The sequence below is a fragment of the Micrasema longulum genome, unplaced genomic scaffold (assembly GCF_059751315.1).
Source record: "Micrasema longulum isolate JH-2025_06_02 unplaced genomic scaffold, ASM5975131v1 h1tg000747l, whole genome shotgun sequence".
Classification (NCBI taxonomy): Eukaryota; Metazoa; Arthropoda; class Insecta; order Trichoptera; family Brachycentridae; genus Micrasema; species Micrasema longulum.
The window spans coordinates 698,532-715,969 of record NW_028277941.1 but is presented as its reverse complement, the minus strand read 5'-3'; the positions used below and the strand labels follow the sequence as shown (position 1 = coordinate 715,969).

The 17,438-nt window shown below is 32.0% G+C and overlaps 1 long non-coding RNA gene across 1 annotated transcript; it reads right to left on the bottom strand.

Annotated features, from left to right (window-relative positions):
* Window positions 1–7,105: 7,105 nt before the first annotated feature.
* LOC148279175 (uncharacterized) lies at window positions 7,106–12,489 on the bottom strand. The gene is made up of 3 exons (XR_015822950.1): window positions 11,805–12,489; window positions 10,089–10,209; window positions 7,106–9,051 (listed from the first exon to the last, which is right to left on the bottom strand). It is a non-coding gene; the product is annotated as an uncharacterized LOC148279175 (long non-coding RNA).
* Window positions 12,490–17,438: the final 4,949 nt, after the last annotated feature.

The following is a 17,438-nucleotide window of genomic DNA, read 5'->3' as shown; positions in this document are numbered from 1 at the left end:
AGCATTTTGCTACCTAACGAATGCTGATGATGCAGTTTTAATTATTGAAAAGGGCCTTTAGGTCAATGTTTTATGTATAATATCATTAAAAATGCAAAAACCCATGTACTGTGTAACATTTCGTACTTTGATGCCTAAAACTCCCTGACTGTCAAACCAAATCATCGAAAGGGTCGAGAGTTTCACTCTACAATAGCTGAGAGTACATGTTTTGGAAAATAGCAGCTTTTGAAAAGAGCTGGGAGTGCGGCTAGGAATAGAAGGCGCCGCATTTTATATTTACTCAGTGAAAACCAAATTCCGAATATACATTGCCTGCATAACACATATTCTCCTCTATGGGTGCGAATCGTGGAATCTCACTATGACCCAAAACAGCAAAATATTGAGTTTTAAGAATAGATATCTCAGAAGAATCTTGGGTATGCAGTGGTTTAATTTTGTAAGGAATGAGGAAATAAGAGAACGAACGCAAAAAACTCCGATGACAACTTTCATCAATCGGAGGCGAAACGGTTGACTAGGCCATATCTTGCGGATGCCTCCTGAGAGCCTTATCACGATTGTCGACTAAAATATTACAACACAGATGAAGAACATTTAAGAGAAGGTAATATATAAGTCTAGGCATCTACAGGGCTTATTACCTGTCAATGGCTGGTTTTAGTGGCCACTTTACACACTGTGTAACATTCGCCATTCAGCCCATATTTGAACATCTATATTTTCTCTTAAATGTTTTTCATCACTGTTATAATGCAATATGTTAATATAAACAGCTCCCCAAGGAGTTGAATCCAGTCCTTGTCTACTAAAATTTGGACAAACTCAAAACATTGTTGACGATTGTCTACTTTACAAGGCATGAGGTTCTCGACGTCCTAAACGTCCCCTGCTGACTGTCCGTTTGCAGTTTATGTCAGATCTACGGGGTGCAAACCTGGTGTGGGAGGACGTGTAGAAGCTGGTAGCCAACAAAGATACCTAGAGGGTCTTTGAAATTGAATTGAATTAAATTGAATTGAATTGAATTTATGGACACCACTTTTTTTTTCTTTTATTCAGGAAACATACAGTACGGTTACATAGTTTACAAAGTTAGACTTAACTCTAATGGACCAGTGAAGTTTCCATATTATATAATAGTTATATGTTAGGTTATCAATGAAAGTACAACTAAGGAGTGAACATGGAATGATGATAATGACAATCTATACAGGAAGTTATATTTAATCTAGTTTTCTTGTAATGTTTTGTATTCACTATTTAAAAAAGGAATGTGGATTTTTTTTTGTTTAATATGGACGAAAGTTAAACTGTGGCTCTTTATTTTTATTTTTTGCAATCTAGCAAAATTACGGGTGACTTCACGCATGCGCGCGGCTAAAGTGGAGCAAAGTGAGGGGATTTTCGGACACAGTCCGATGTATTCAAATATGATTCTACGCTCCTTCTGGACTTTACTTAATTTTATGTAGCGGAATAAAACTGAAGTTAAGAAATGACACGAAAGCCATAGACAAATACGTATTTGTTAGCGTTGCCGATTTTCCATTCGCTTTATAATTCAATTGTATCGATTTTCGAGAATAGTAATTTGACAAAGCAATCGAGATGATCACTCGACTATTGTCGAGAGGGCGACAAAATGACAAGTGTTTCTAGCATAAGGCCCCTGGTTGAAATCTCTTCTATAAAATAGACACAAAATCCATATTATGTGACCAATTCATCGGGATGAGATTCATTACTTTTCTACTGATCCAAATACTAAAATATATTAATTCTAATAAAAGCGCACTTGCGAGTCATTGACTCATTCACGTTGCGTTGGATTAGAAAATGACATAATTTATTCTTTACACATTGTGTCTCACGTGATACTGCACTAAACTCGTAGAATGCTGTTTATGACCAAGTTAAGAATTGTTTTACTTCTGATTCAAACTCGATTTTTATGACAATTTTTTTAAGTGAAATTAAATTAGGAACCTGCCTACTAAAGCTTGGGCAAAATTCTCTCTCAAGAAATTTTTGATTCCATTTAATTGTAGATTGTTTTCTTTAGTAATGTCAATCAATGGATAATATTTTTGAAAAGGAAATGTAGAAGTCTAAGTGCGTACAGAGCCAATGACGTACATGTCGTTGGTTGGTTAAAGCGATTACTTTTCACATTCAGCATTCTGCTTATATATCAATTTTAAAAAAAATATTCTACCTTTTGAATATAAGTGTAAAAGAGCTGATATCTTTTTGATGTTCATTAGTGAGTTTACATATACAAACAATTTCGGCCCGGGTGTTCATTCGAATATAGACGAAATTAATAATTATTAACTAATGTACCTACATACTACTTAAGTTGAAAGGTAGAGTTTATTTTTAAACGACTTGTATCTTTTAGTTCGTGTCTATTTTTCTGCTTACGGCTTGCGTTACAGCTGGTTTCTGGCTGGCGTGTTTGTTTTTGACACGGGCAAACTATTTGATTTAAAATTATTTAAAAAAAAAAATACTTATTTTAATGTACAATACAAAACTCCTGCCAATTACAATGTACATAAATTATATAATTAGGTGATTACCAAAATATTTTTTAAAATGTAGCTTGTGGGAACTTATTAAAATTTGTAAAAAATATTTTTAATATTTAAGATGAGGACGCAGATGAAATGGTAAGATAAATCAAAACGTTAAATAATCTGGTCACGTCAGGAGTCGACATTAATCAAAAGGCATGAATAAATGAATAGGAAACATTTATACCCACCCCGGCGTAATGGTACTAGTGGTATATTTTATATTAATTAAACAAGAAGATGGAGTTTTTTTTTTTTTCACAGTAAAATATATGAGGATAGCTAAGATTTTATAAATTGTCGTGTTTTTTGCGGATGTTCTATGGGTTGACTGTTAGAAAAGATATGCAGAGTGTGCGTTTACGTTTGCGGCAGGCGGCGGCGCCGCGGTATAATTAACATGTATTTTTACATGAAATTAATGATAATACATGTCAATCAAATAAGGATAAAATAATATTTTTATTTAAAAAATTCAAAAAATTTAAAAAATATTTATTAAAAAATTCGGTGAACGCGCATTTGAGGTCGCAAGTCCCATGGCATATAATGGTCTTCTACGAGTTCCCGCCGTCCGGGAAGACCGCCGTTGACAATCTTTTAGCTTTATTTGGTGGAACTTAGAGACGCGGGGTTGAAATGGGAGCATGCAAAAGTGCTGGCTAGCGAAGGGATCTCCTGGAGGCGTTTGGTGATCTCCACATGCTCCACCTAGGAGCGAATGTGGAAAATAAGGAAACGAAGAAGAATGTGATGCAATAGCTTTGATATTGTTTAAAGGTTTGAACAATCATAAAATAAGTTTGAAAAAAGTCACGAAATGTGGATGATAAACTTGCTCAAAAGTATCGTAAATGCATACTAGAGAAAAATTTCGCGATATTATATATATATGGATGCTTAACTTGCTCAAAAGTATCGTAAATGCATACGATAGGGAAAAAAACAGATCAATCAAAACAATCAGAAAAAGCTTCAAAAATAAGAAGATCGTTCACCGAACTCCTTAAACGCTGTAAACCAGTAGCTAAGTATATCTGGGACGCAATCTTCATCGGTATCATATCGAGACGGTATACTTAACTTTGCTACTATCTCTATCTAACTACGTATGTTCTATCGATCTGTCTTACATCTTAGGTCTAAGATGGCGTAATCAAAACACGTATATGATCACATTCAACCAATAGATGTCCGGATACTATCGTATTTTTCGGACCATATGTTGCGAATTTTTGCTCTGAAAATTCAAATGAAAATTGGGGTGCATCTTATGGTCCGATGCGTCTAATCGTCCAAACCATATTTTTTTCCTAAAAATTGATGGATAAATTTTGGGGTACGTTTTATGGTCCGATGCATCTTTTCGTCTGCAAAATACAGTACTTCGCTTTCAATGCGAAATTTAAATTAGAATGTTTCTCTTTCGTTTTTTAAAGAGACTTCTGTGATAAAAACAGCTACTTCGAAACGATTTTTAATTTGTGTAAATAATAATTATAGCAAAAATTCCTCGCTCAAACATGATTTTTTAATGACATTTGATAATTCTTGAGACGGAAAGTTTAACTTTTCATTTGTCTGTATCTACCGAGGTATTACAAAGCCGGTCGATCCATCGATAGAGATCGATATGTAGATGGGTGATTTTAGGAAGGTACGAAAAATGTGGAAAAAATGTCACAATATCTTTTTTTGTGACACCTTTTTTTGTAAATTTCAAAGTTCACGTGGTCTTATGCGCTTGTCCTAATTACCCTAAGTTAGTATAGCAGCATCTAGCCGTTCGGTTTCAAAACTGACTCTTATGTCAGAATTTAATTCGACTTCTAAATTTAGTTATTTGTCTTTCATATTTTAAATTTGAAAAAAAAGTGTCCACTTAGATGATTAATTTTTTTAATACATATTAGTTAAAGTAAAAATTGCTCGGTGGACTAAAAAAAATGTCACTTTAATGGGTAGATATGTGAATCGTGGGTTACTTGAGCTATCGATAAATACTATTGTACCTTTCTCAAAACTTGAAGATCGGTAGTGTGTCTTCGTGATCGTTCAAGAGAATTTATCTTCTACTGTGACGTCATAATGAAGAAATGTCACTTGAGTGCGCAGATATGTGTACCGTGGCGTGCGCGTCCCCTTGGTACATATCAATGGACCCAAAACTTGAAGGTAAGTGTATTTTCGTAATCGCTCAGGGGTGGTATTCTGAACCACTCTCGTGGGCCTCTCTACCTCGTTAAAATCATTTTGGTATCCTGAACGAATCTCGTAATAGGTATCGTTAAAACCACGCATGCGCACAGCATACGAATAAACTAACCTTGTAAATCTGGCAAACGTCAAACATGCGACCCGCGAGATGTTTCGTTTTTAAAAATGTATGTTTATTTTTTATTGTGAGCTACTAAATTGGCAATTAAATATATTGCGTCATCTGTAAAAACTCAAAAGACGCCATTATACAAATTACGACAAATCCATTTGTGCTCATAAATTGGCGGTTCGTAAGTTTTTTTTAATTTGTCGGGACATTTTTAGTCTTTGTCAAAAATAACGGAGTTAATACAGGTAAGTATTCGCAATTAATAAATTTAATCAATTTAAACACGTAATAAATTGTCAAAATATTAGTCAGATCGATTTGAGGTCTTTTTTCCTCGATCTAGATCTGGCACAGTTCGAGTATGTCAGTCGGTGTTGATTATATTTTAACACTAAATTCGTTTCTAATTTATATTAATTTATACATATACATACATTATCAAAGGGAACTCGGGATACACATTTAATGCATCTTAATCATGCTATAAAGGTTCCTAAAGATTGCCATATTGAAGCTAATTGAATGACAAGACAATGCATTGATTGATTGTTTAGTATTCCCAAAGACATACGGTCGGCCGTCGGCTTTTGTACTTTCTACTTTTGCGTAATTCACTATTTCAGGCATTTAAATAAATTATGTTTTTTACAGATTTTTATCAATAATGCAAACATTCTTCGCTTCCATGCAGGTGCTCCCTCGGTTAACTAGTGATAACTATGTTAAGATAATATGTTATGAGGAAAATAATGAATCAGGTCATTAAGGAAACTGACAGGGAAGGTGTGCCTACATTAAGACAATTTCAGTAGAATTATAATATATGGAACGCAATAAGCAATATTGGATACTTGTGGGCTAAAATAAAAAAGTAAAAAATGAAAGGTTCCTGTAAACAATTATGCCCGCAAATGATGAATTTTGAAGAAACTCTGGAAACTATCACAGATTATATAGTATAGGACTTCAACAATGAAGATGTTAACGAGTTAATTGAATATCACTCAGAACCTCTGTCAAATGACTGCTTAATTGCAACAACTGGTAAATGAAATACACAGTTAATGTAAGGAAAAAGTTGATAAAATTGTCTTTGACAGTAAAAAATATGAATGAAGCCTTATCTATTTTGAAAATTAAATACAGCATGTATTTAATTAATTATTATATAGAACTCTTTATCAAGAAAACAAAAAATATGGAAGTATTTAACTAACTCTTGAAAAATTTATAAAGAATCACCTGAAAGCACTTAAACACCTCATTAACTTAATTAAAAAATACATATTTTTTACATCCCTCGACTTTCGAACATTCAACATTCGCACACATTTTCAGGAACCAATTATGTGCGAAAGTCTACTGTATTTCAATGCTTGGGACAAAATGTCGCTCTAATGGTTAGTAATACTGTAATTATATGTCTGTACTGATAACATAATGAATCATTATATGCAAGAACATTTTTTGCTCAAATTATAATTGAAGCTGTAAGGTTTAAATATCAAATCAAAATGCATATAAATTTTAAATCCTTATTTCAGATTTGCTGTCACAATCTCTGAATGTGTAAGTACAAAATGAACCAGTGCAAGATCTGTTTGTTTGATCCCATATCGTTGAAATATACTTATTCTTCTGACATTCTCAATTATTAAAAGGTGTCAAACCAAAAAATAAAGTCACTAATTATTTTCATTAAGGTTGTGTAAGGTATCTCATCATTTCCCTATCCGCACCATGTGGTGCATAGGGCATTGCATTGGCGCATCAAATGCAGCATATTTCATCATCGGTTACATGAAGGTAAGGTGATCAATCTTACACTTCAGGTGCTATTCCAGGGACTCAAACATTGCAGTGAACGTTAAGAATAAATATTTTCTGTTGATCCTGCCAGGAATCGAACTTGAGACCTCAAGCACGGTCGGCAAACGCTCCGACTACTACCCTACGAGGCAGACATATCTCTACCCAATTTCCTTTTCCAGAATTTACATAAGAGTTGCCGTAAAGCCGAAAACGCTCGTCCAGGGCTCTGCTTTCATTTTTCAAACAGGTCTGTTTCCTTTGTCAGCTTGGACACGGACAAAGGGTATGCAATATTATGTTTCCCAGAATTTGAGTTCATTGTTGGTTGCCATAAAGGAATAATAGAGCATAATATATTTAATCAATTTATTCTAAATTTGTTGCAACAGAGAGGGAAAACATTTTTGAGAAGAGAATATGGAAGTATAGGCATTTACAGGGCTTATGACCTGTCATTGGCTGGTTTAAGCGGCCACTTTACTTATTGTGTTTAAACATCCAAATTTCCTCAACTCTTCCATCTGTTGACTTTTGTGAAGTAAAAGAGCTGAAACCTTTATCATGTGGGTGACTTTCATCCATCCAGCAACAAATTTAGATTGGAATAACTCCCTAGGTAGGAAATCCAGCCAGTCCGCAAAATTTGGACATACTCAAAACATTGTTGAATTAACTAACTGGTAAAAGAAGAAGTATAAGAATTGGAAAATTGCTTTTTTAGGTGTTGCCTAGTAGGTGATTTCAGCCGGATGATATGAATGACAGGCCATAAGCTCTGTAAATGCCTAGACTTCCATATTCCCTTCTCAAAAATGTTTTCCCTCTCTGTTGCAACAAATTGAATTTTATTAAATTATTTCTCCCTAGGGAGGAAATCCAGCCAGTCCGCAAGTATTTGGACGTACTCATAACATTGTTTTATTTATTTTCACTATGGTACCATATCCATAAAGTCTGTATTTTTTTTGTTTTAAATGTTATGTTGAATATGCATATTAACATTTAAGATTGTTTTTATTTTATTTTTTATGGCTTACAAATAATGAACAATACAATAAATTGGTATAATATCACAATTTGTTATGTTTAGAAATTTTTCATGAATTAAATGTGAATACAACATGCACAAATAATTAATAAAGTTAAAAAAAAAAACTTTTTTTTAATCGACTAAATTTAATTTTTGTAACTTTTTATAATTTTTATGTGTATTTAACATTTTATTTGGACTTTAATATTGTTATTTTAATTTCACTAGATTTTTTCCCCTATGCTTATTATTATGGCATAACACGGCAACAGCCTAAAAAAAATCAGTACATTAATATGTAAACTGTGAATCAATTGAGTTAAATCGGGTTGTGGTCCTATGACTATCGTCATGGACTCACGGCTCAAAGGTCCGTGGTTAGAATCCCATTCCATCCCAACTTGATTCCTATTTTCTAATAGAGAGTTATTTACAACTCGTCGAAAATGGCCCTCAAAATTAAATGTTTAAGTAAATCATAAGAACACAAATCTCTTTTAAAAAAATATATAGTGAATTTTTATACCGTAGAATAAATAAATGCAGGTAATCATCATCATCATTTCAATTCCGCACCTAATTGCATAGGGCACTGCATTGGTACACCAATCGCAGCGTATCTTGATCTTTTTGTTACTTAAAGAAAAAATGATCAATCGTACGCTTGGGGTGCCAGTCAAGGGACTATGAAATATTGTACTGTAAAATCACCTTTTAAAATAAATATTTCATGTCTACCATGTCAGGAACTGAACCTGAGACCTCTTGCATGATAAGCAAACGCGTTGAGAGGATGTGAGAATACATTTTCTTGTAACAAAAGGTAATATAAATAAAAATAATTTCAAATGTACTGTTTTCGTAAAACTAACTAACTAAAACTAAAGTAAATACAATTCTTGGCCAGAGCCCTTATTTCTCCCGGTGAAAGTGATCACATTAAGGTTCCTTATATTTAGAATATGTGTTTAAATATTTATGTGTGAGATACGACTATATTTTAATTACGTGTGAAAAGGAAACTAAAACACCAAAATATTTTTTCAATAACAGTACTTGCACTGTAGTTTATAAGTTTTTAGGTATAAAATAATAAAAAAAAACTACAAAAAACTAACTAGAATTTAGCTAATGCTCTACATTTGTGAGAAAAGGTTTGAGTGTTTGATGTAGTTGTTGTAGACTCATTTCTGTAGTCCGCTTTTCTGCTCTGCCACATATTTACTCCCATTTTCTCAGATGATCATAAAGGTGTTAAAAATTGACACCAAATTGCAACATTTGATATTTCCTCTTTGCTAAAAATAAAAAAACAAAAAATTATATAATTTACAATACATTTTTAATTACATTTATTACAAAATGACATACTAAAATAAGCACTTAAAATAGTAAAATATATCTTATTTAGGTTAGTTGGAAGTTATTCATCAGGTATTGCAATAAACCTGCCAATATACATATTTTTGTATATTGTACTAAAGTTCATCGGTACACGCAAAAATCAAACACCTTAATTATTCCGCATATTGTTAAACCTTTTAAAAAGAAAACTTTGAAGGCTATATTTTGTGATTTATATGTTTTATTTCTCAGAGCAAATTATTATGCAGTAAAGGTAATATTTTTAAAGTTGTCTGTAGGTATTGTGATTATGATATTGCAATTCAAATATGTGTAAGCTGATTAATTATAAATATTCAAAATGATATAAGCGGTGTCATATGTAATGGTATAACTTTGTATTTTCCATATGGTGACAAATTTCCTTTTGTTAGGACATGCCAACGTGAGCTGTAGAGAAAATATTTAATATAATATGAATTTTAAACTAATACAAGATATTTTAATAGTACTTACTTTATTTTTAAAAAATTCTTATGTACTTTGGCTCTTAATCTGTTTGGTAATAAAAAAACATTTGAAAAAATAACAAATTGGGTATTATTTAAAGCAAATCTAATAAATAGTTTAATATGGAAATGAATGATGATTGATATTTAAATATACAAATGTATAATAACTGTGTAGGTAGTGATATTTCATTGTTTTTACAACATCTTTAATACCCAGACTGGTATCTTAACTATAAAAATATATATATTACAATTTATATAATAATAACTGAAGTATTGTATCCTTTTTTATTTAGATTTATCTTTATAATAAAGATATCAGTCATAAAGGTGTAGCGACGAATCTTGCTACTGATTATTTCAGATTTGTGAATTTAAGTACCACTTATCTTTCATTTTTTAGTAAATTACAATTTAAAATGAGAATTTTCAAGAGTGCAAAAAAAAACTTGAATTAATTAATAAACAACGTGTCCCACCTCCAAGCAGATGACGAATATATCCAATAGTTTGATATCCATATATTCCATTACAGCATAAATTTAAATAGCCAATCGATATCGTCCCTTCGAAGGATCCGCTTTACTGCTTTAATATAATCTGAAAAAATACACTTATAAAGGTTAAATTATTTACAGATGTTCTAAAAGAGAATGAGATTTTTTTAGAAGATAATATCATTAAAAGTCTAGACATTTATAGAGCTTACTATTTACTACTATTATTATTAATATTGATATAATATTTGTTTTAGTACAAAGGTATATTTTAACACCACTATTCATAACATAAATTATATTATATTACAATAACCTTAATAATATTGTATCCTTTTTATAACACATGCTGTGAGCTATTATAAAGGGTGATGGGTTTAGCAAAATTAAATATCTTATGTGTATGCATGTCCAATTGTCTTTCATTGTTTCTTAATAAACATTTGTAATTTTTCACGTCTCTGAGGGAGTTTGTCGTTACAAGATTCTCTTCCTTTTTTAAAATATTATTTTCTGGGTATTATGTATACCTGTGTTATATTTATAAATACCTAATTTTACCTTTTTATTTTCATTATTTCTATATGTGTGAATTAAGATGTTCTATTTTGTAATGTACATATATATGAATAAATAAAATTGAAATACCACCACTAAACCACTAATAAAATAAATATTAATTATGAGGAAGACTAATGAACAAAGAAGACCAAGAAAGAGATGGCATGACCGAACCCAACAAATTGTTTGAAAAGGATCTCATCAGTGGTACGGGCGGTACGGCAATACTTTGTAAGGCTCCCCTCCCACTAGGCAGCCTGGCTGCGGCAGCTAATACTACATATGACGGCTTATTAGATACCGCACACTAGGCAGCCAAGAATTCCTGGCTGCGGCAGCCATTAGTACGCGTTTGACGTGCACGGCAGCCAACTGGCTGCCTGGAGCCAGAACGAGACAAAGCAAATGTATGTGACTGCCTCAGTCTCCGCGCACTTGTTGTAACAGCCAGAAGTATTTTATGAAACGAATTTGCAATGACTTTCGATACAGAAGATCCATAAAATAATTTTGAAATGAACCCTTTCAAGTAAAGGATGAATTCAATATCTTCTTTTTGGTTTGCGTTTCTTACGAGATAAAATGTAAACAAAAACATCTTCCACATCCATTTTATTTGGCTGGCTGCTTTAACTGGCTGCGCAAAATTTTGACTGCGGCAGCCGGGCTGCCTAGTGGGCGGGAAGCCTAATTATCAAAAAAAAATTAAAGGGGAACATAAAAGCTGTTAATATATTACTTGCGATTTTAACCAAACAAAAATACCGCTGAAACGATAAGTATTTACAAACATGATAATTATTTACATTACGAATATCAACAATTAAAACTAACAGTTCGCAGTAGCGGTATTGCAGTACCACTTGCGGATATGGTAATACTTCAAAAGTTGGAAAAATCAGCACACATGCATGAGATTTTGTATGACTGCAAACGCATGTGTGTTGTATATCCTCTGGCTGTCCCCGGGAAACGGCTTGGTGGTTTGTTTATTTTTTACTAACACTAGCTTATTCTTAACCTTTTCCAATTTACAAATATTATAATGATTAACAACTTGAGAAAAAACTCGTAAGGTAGGTTTAAACCGTACACAATATATAAGTTTGATTAAAATACCGAATTAGATAAACATACCTTCAAATGATGATTCCTGTTGTCGCGCAAGATGTACATTTAGGGACGCTGTGGTTCGTATGCAAGTTTCTATAGAGTACAGTAGGTATTTCACAGAGGTTCTATAAAAATAAACAAAATCCCTAAGGACATGTAGATCCGGGGCATACTTATCATTTACATAAGTAGTTGAACTGTCACTGTGTGTTTGTTTATGTTTTGCATTGTTGCAATATAAAAAGTACAGTTTGACGTGAAGAAAAAATAAATACCCCACATGGCAAACGTTATAAATTTTCATCAGGATAGCAAAAGCGTTATATTTTGTAATAGGTATATTCATCTCGTCAGTGACGCATGCGCACGAGTATTTTTTCTCATTTTCGACACTCACGCTCTTGCGGGTAGATATCGAACTATGAAACGTCAATTATAAAACCGTCTAAATAACGAGAAATAACGATTGAGGTTTGGTAAATTCAACATAATTAAGTATTTTGGGTCATTCTTAAGGTCACAATAATGTTTCTATTGAAAATCATTATTTTTGGTTTTATGTATTCGAATTCATTTACGTAATTTGACATGTAATCATCAGAATTGCCATATGGAAAACCAAGTTTAACCGCGTTCAAAAAATAAAAATCCCTAAATTACACCACGTTATATTCTCGTCCGAAAGTCGAGATCATCTCGTGGGTGTCGAGAGTGATCAGAATACCACTGCAGGGGCATTTATCTTTAACTATACCATCATGGTGAAGGTATGTATGACATTCTGAACTTCCAATTGTAATCACGACCCTGCTACTGTTGACGTTTATTCGCCAGCGGACGGCGTAAAATTCGCTAAGGACTTAGAAATTAATAAAATGGAAGCAAAACTATGTAAAAAAATGGTATATTATTGTAAAATAAATATCAAACAGACGGACGCATTTTGCAGGCAGTGCAGTGGCTCCGTGGATACAGCCCCCACTGCTGTTTTAATTCAAAATATTTTCAATTTACCAATGCACTTGGGCCTCTTAATTACTTTTCAATCACCACTGCACTCGGGCCTCTTGATCTGTAACAAAAACGTTCGATACACACATTATTTTTTGTTCACCGTAAAGCTTTAAACTTATCGTAAATAAAATTTGGAGTCTAAGTAATTAATATCTATTTATTTATTTAAAACCCACAATACGCAATCTAATTATGGCACAAGTAACTTGTTTTTATGCCACGACTTGTTGAAAAATTCCGTGTTAAGTCAGAACTCTTCTGTACTTAAATCAATTCATTTATAAACATTATAGCACATCCACTGGGCACATCAATATACAAAATACATAATAATAAAAAAATGTTCAAAAATACAATTCAGATAAGTTATTTAATAAAACATGGTGTAGCAAAGTTAAGATAATGTTCTAAAATTTAAATTTAGTTATTTAATAATTCGATTAAGTAATTGATTTTGACCGTAAAAATAAAAACAAAATAGTTTAGTAAAATAATAATACTTGTAGTATTCCATTCACACATGTTAATTAGCGGCACCACAATTAGAAAGATATATTCTATGCAAGTTCATGTTTATTTGTTGTTGCGTAACTCAAGTTTACCGATTAAAGAATTCACTTTATTATACTTTAATTTATATTAACTAAATAAAAAAAATGTAACTGAAAGTTCATGACGATTTATATGCAATGACCGATAAACTACGGATATTTTTATAATTTTTATGACATAAATTATTTTTATCACATATATTACGTGGTCTGACCTAAGCAACATTAAATCTTCCGTATCCAATTTAAACCAAATCTACATTTATCTCTTGTAAGCGCACTATCATCGATATACCCTATAATTTTGATTTGAACCCATTTAAAAAAAAAGTTTAATATATAAAAACAATTACCTAAATAGAAAACGTTGACGATTATTTTTCTCAATTGTTTTTTTTGTTTCACTGATTCAATCAACTCATTAACATATTTTTCATGTGTGATAGTTTCAAAATTTTCTTCAGAATTTATAAAATCCTTAAATTAATGGCTTAGTTGTTTCCATTAACCTTTCTTTGTTGTCTCTTTTATTGCTTATTGATATTTTAATTAGACTTCACTAATCATTGCTTATTTTTACTTTTGTCCTTTTTTACATGATTTTACAGCATAGAAAAAAACTGTTCACTCTTTTGGTTAAAATATGAAGTTGTGATTAATCTGAGAGTGGTGTTTGTGTATATACTAATTGTTCTAGACTTCATAAAATATTCTTTCAATATATCATATAAATAACACGATTATAGGAGCAGTTACCTCGCTGTAATTTTAACCAATAATTCCCGTTATACCATCGATAATGCCTCGGCCCGGGCTAGGACACACGAAAGACGAGTGAGGTAACATTTATTATGGATTAAACCCCTGCTCACCTCCCATTCCTACCACTTTTCTCATCAGTCCTCTGCATCTTTAAGTTGTAAAGTAAGCTTACGGACTGAAAGACACAATAAATTACTGTAGCTACGTGCATTAAGTAAGATAGGCTCTACATTATAGAGGCCATTTATCTTGTTGGCCTCATTAACTGTATAGTTCATTTTTCTTTTTATATAGGACACTGCACTAGTGCATCTATCTAGGAAATGAATATATCAACATACAGGAGGCATGATACTCGTAATTAAATACATGTAACGTTTATTTAATTTGCGTACCAATGCTGTCTTTGCTGTGGGAAATTATAAAACCAACATCAGATTATTTTCTCCTTTGCCAAGGATTTTCAAAACTGTGAATAAAATCTCATTAAACGGTACTGTCAATGTGTTCCTACAGCAAAATCAAGCATTCAAGAAGCCAGCGATGTTGTTACCCCTGCCTTGCAATGATACACTTGCCATGAAGCCTGGATTATGCCATTATTATACCTTTTGTAAATTTAAATAGATTTTAAGATTGTTTAGACTAAGTGTTATTATATATATACTTATCAATATCAATCTGTTAGGGCTTCCATTAGCCTATTGATTGGCTAAAAAAAACATTATTAAATGGTCGCTAATACGTTTGGTCATGAGTAGTAGTGGGTTGCCTCCGTAGTATTGTGGGTAAGATGATTGACTCACCCCCAGAGGATTCTGGTTCGTTTCCCGGTGAGAACACAAAAAAATAATGTGATTTTTCTCAAACCTTGGTATTCTGTGGTGTAATTTACCACTGTTGTTGGGCCTCTCGACCTAGTATAAAAAAAGTTATTATCAAGGCAGGTACAAAAAAGGGATGATTTGTTTTTATTTATTTAGTATTTTCGTAATGAATAAAATCGATTTCATGCATTATTGAATTTTATACAAATTAATTTTCAAGTAAAACTATTTATTCTATCATATGTTCAAAGAATTTATCTCAACGATTTATTTTTTTCTAATAGACGGTAGACGATTATAGAAGTCGAAGCGTAAAACTGATCATCTTGTCTAACACATGATTAATATAAGCCGAAATTGGTGGACCAATACCTATATGCATCATTGTGCGTGGACGGGGTAAGAATAAGAAAGACTTGCCATTTTTTTCAAAAGTTAAAAGTTTACGCTATCTAATGACAAGACGTACAAAAATAGAAGTTAAGACTGCAGACAGCCTTATCTCGTAAGATGCGTTCACCACATAAGGAGCGAGTGGGGTTCCATCTCCTAGTCTAGAGCTACTCCCACTGCCACGGACTGATGGCAATACATAATTATTTAAAATTTCCGTCTCGTGTATCCTCAAATTTATGGAATATTTATGCGTGTAAGTATAACATTATTCGTATTTTTTTTAACAATCTGACAGAAGGTAAAAAAATTACATTCTCAAATAAGATTCTTTGTGAATTTGCTACTTACATGTGAAATGTGATCCCACTCTATTTCCTTTAATCCCAGCAGTATTTTGACACTTACAAACGACACAACACGGCATAATTGAATTTAAATCTGCAGTTGCGTACTAAGTGACGTCCACAAAGTAGCTATTGGCCAAAATGTAAAACTACTCATTTATAAGTAGTTTAATTGGCTTCAGTTTGATGCGCGTACGCGGTTTCTAGACTATTATAATTCTAAAGTCAAAAATAGTAAAAATATTCTGATTTAGTTTTTACAGCCAAAGAATTTCCTCTCACGACATATTTTAAAATCTAAAGGGGAACTCAAGCTGATGAGCCCGTTTAAATTTTAAAATGACACAATTTATGTGCACTGGTACCTGAATCGTAAAACCAATAATCTTTTTACGTGTAATAAATTATCAATAACCTTGTGATTAATCTAATATCACTGTGATGTATAAGATTTTGAACGGTGATAGAGATAATGAAAAGAATTACCAACATTTATTTGTACTAGACGTATTTTGCAACAAAAAACTTGCTTGCTAACTTGATTTGGCCTAACTTCACTAATTAGAAGACTAAGTATTTTGGCACAGTTATTAACGCCATAAAAATTACCCCAAAATCTTAGCGTAAAGTGATTATCAAAATTACTTGATGACTGTAGTTTTGTACCTAAACTTATAGTAATCATTTTCTCAAATCATTTAATCGTCTCTTTACAGATACTGCACGAATATTTTAACAAAATATTTTATCAATCAGTATACATAAAGATACATTACAGTAAACCAATAGAGACTTTAAACTTTACTGACATAATTTTACGTAATATTCTCGAAGGATCAGTCACGATTTGAGTGAGAAAGCGTCATTAATCAATGTAATCGGATGCAGTAACCTAATTTGATAATGTTTTGACGACAAGAGAAATCTGTATAGCAGTAAAAAAAATACACCTATTTTCTCTGAAAATTGTATAATTTTGATGTCTCCTTCAAATTGAATTTTTTTAAGGGATGAACAAATATTACTTTACTCGTTATATGACTATACTAAGGCCCTTACTTATAAATCTGGTATATTACGCCTACGCATAATGATAGAATAAGGATGGTAAAGTAAAACTTATTACTTCGAAACTTCGCATAAAGTTATAGCTGGTATAAAGCTAGGATAACGACCATAAAGACTTATTCCACCTGCGTCCAACGTGGTATAACACTGGAATAAGCCTGTGATTTGTCACATATTTCGTTAGTAAAATGGATTGCATTTATCTCGAAATTAAACAATTTAGAAAACATGCTGTCGTTTTAGAGAATTTAAAGTGAAATATCGTTTATGAGTGTAAAAATGATCATAAAATTTACGTTACATTTAGTTAAATTTGATTTAGTATTTGTTTTGAGAGTGATCCTTGATATATTTCACAGTATTTATATATAACGTATTTACTATATTACATCTTTAAATTTATTAAATAAAAATATGTGGATCTAAACATTTACCAATGGCATATTTCATTTCGGTATGTAATTTTTTTTATGACTAATGTCAATTTGTGCGTTGTCTAATATCTATGATTGGTTTTTCTTCAATTATTTACATTGAATATTCTCTTTCAAAAGCCCATGACGCCCAAAAAATATAATTTATTATAGGTTTGTTTTTTTAGAAGAAATTCCAAGTCTTAAACACCACAATAAAAAAATAAAACATCAATAAATAAATATCATTATCGTATTTGATTGACTAGGATTTCATAAGTTA